Source organism: Ornithodoros turicata, chromosome 4, assembly GCF_037126465.1.
Source record: "Ornithodoros turicata isolate Travis chromosome 4, ASM3712646v1, whole genome shotgun sequence".
In the NCBI taxonomy this organism is placed as follows: Eukaryota; Metazoa; Arthropoda; class Arachnida; order Ixodida; family Argasidae; genus Ornithodoros; species Ornithodoros turicata.
In genome coordinates this window covers 34,996,520-34,998,845 of record NC_088204.1, presented here as the reverse complement: position 1 = coordinate 34,998,845, position 2,326 = coordinate 34,996,520, and the positions used below count along the sequence as shown (strand labels likewise).

General features: G+C 50.8%; 1 long non-coding RNA gene across 1 annotated transcript; it reads left to right on the top strand.

Moving 5' to 3' along the window:
* The first annotated feature begins 298 nt into the window (after positions 1-298).
* LOC135392971 (uncharacterized) lies at positions 299-1,212 on the top strand. The gene is made up of 2 exons (XR_010422347.1): positions 299-403; positions 1,032-1,212. It is a non-coding gene; the product is annotated as an uncharacterized LOC135392971 (long non-coding RNA).
* The last annotated feature ends 1,114 nt before the right edge of the window (positions 1,213-2,326 follow it).

Sequence of the window (2,326 nt, the reverse complement as noted above, 5' to 3'; positions counted from 1 at the left end):
CATCTTCACGTAGTGATGACGCGAGCGCGGTGCGCGCTGCCTTTATAGAGATAAACGCGCGCGCGCGCAAAGAACGGAGAATGAAAGCGAAACTGAAAAGCCACCCTGTCGCCGCTAGGAGCGCGCGCGCGCGCAGCAGAGAGCCGAAACCGAAAACACCCGCGGCCGGCGCAGGGGGCGCTAGGAGCGCGCGCGCGCGCATGCGCGGACGGGTGGAGCAGAGGGCGCGCGCGCATCCATAGCGGCCGCTGCGCGTCGCCTCTCTCAGTTTCTCTCGGACCGTCGCGGAAGACGGACGTGCGCTCCACGCGCTCGCTCACTTTCTGGCTGGATCTCGTAGAGAGCAGACGTATGTTCTCCGCGCTCGCTCAGTTTCTGCCTGGAAGTTGCCGCGGGGGAAAAGGTGAGTGATTTGACGCGCTCCTTTTCTCGTATGTTTGCCGTGTTTAGCGGTGACCGCGCTCGTGTTAAGCCTTTTCTCGCATGTTTAGACTTGTTTTGCGGTGTCCAAGCCTGTTGACGCATGTTTAGCGATGTGTGGTTCCCGCCTTGTGTTAGCTGCGTAGTGTTGAGGTTAGGCCTAAGCGATCGTCCCCGTAAGCCTCTTTCCTCGTATGTTTGCCGTGTTTAGCGGTGACCGCGCTCGTGTTAAGCCTTTTCTCGCATGTTTAGCGATGTGTGGATCCCGCCTTGTGTTAGCTGCGTAGTGTTGGGGTTAGGCCTAAGCGATCGCCCCCCCGTAAGCCTCTTTCCTCGTATGTTTGCCGTGTTTAGCGGTGACCGCGCTCGTGTTAAGCCTTTTCTCGCATGTTTAGCGATGTGTGGTTCCCGCCTTGTGTTAGTTAGCTGCATAGTGTTGTGACGTTGAGGTTAGGCCTAAGCGATCGTCCCCGTAAGCCTTTTTCCCCGATGTGTACTGTTTTCTGTTTTAGCAGTAGCGGTTAGACCTTTTCTCTCGCATGCCTAGACTTGCTTAGCAGTGCTGTCATTTTTACCTGCCGCTAGTATCCTGTTCTGTCTTTCTCGTCTAGAGCTATGATGGTGGCGCCATCTGGTGTGATGCCTTGCAACTAAGTGGCCACCTGTCGTCGATCTCTGCAACTGCTGGGTGCAAACTACCAACATGGCGGACGCTGGTCACTCGGGTGTTGCGGAGCGGCTTCTTCGCCGCGGCATCGTTGATTTTCGAATAAATTGTTTCTCTCCACTCTATTTCTATCTTTTTATTTTATTTTCTGCCTATTTTTTTTATTTTTTATGACCACGATTATCCGGAAACGCACAACTGGTCTGGACGCGAGATAGACATTCCCCAATTAGTGTGATGGCTCCCTGGAGGGTGCTGATTAATGTGGGGGGTCCCAATTAGCTCTAATTGCTAATTAATGGCGTCCAGGCCAGATGTGCGTTTCCGGATAATCGTGGTCAGTACTTACTACTAGCGTTTTGCTCCCGTCTGCAAGAACTCTTCAGCGTGCAGTTCCAATGTTTCAAACCACAATTTTCCGAAAGGCGAAAGAGAAATCTATTGACTGCAACAATCGGTTACAACTCCGACTGGGTACCACCTTCGAAAGCAGCGATTTGATCTGTTCATCTGGCTCATACGAATGTTACGGAAGCAATGCGCAACTTGTTTCACAAGAAGCCGAAGATGTCTCGCCCAGGATGCTGTGCCAACCTTATCTTCAGCAGGAGATTGGAGGGGCAGGACTAGGCAGCAGATAAAGGTAAGACGCGTAATGTTAGACAAGTCAGTCATGCGGTGCAAATTGCATCATGTAGAAGAGAAAAATACGCTATCTGTCAGTTACTGCTTCATCCTTTAGAGATTACGCCCCAGCGGGTGTATTCTCAGTACAGATTTGGAATTGCCTTATTTGTTAAATGATTTCGCAGGCATTCTGGCACCACCGAAAATCTTGCACTCCACGTCTCAACTATCACCGTCTGGGTTTCAAACTTGAGGCTGTCACCAGTGCCAACCAGACGCCCCTTCAAAGTTGATCTGTTTTTGTTGACGGAACAGTGACACCTGGTACTGAGACATTTCATTTTCTGATTAATCAAGTGCATTCCATCACTTGTGCTCGGCTTCTTGTGTTCGTATACCCTTGCTGCGCTAGCTTAGAGCAACCATGCCTGAGATGCCAGCGCTTTCAGAGTACATTTAAGCAGTATCATCGTATCATATGCACGGCAGCACATCTTGTGTATTTTGAGTAAGGTATAAATTCAATGTTGGCTCAGCTGTTGTATTTTGGTCACAAATAAGGTGTTCTTCCAGAGCGCTCAAGGGCAGTTCAAGCAGTTTCATGTGTGCAAC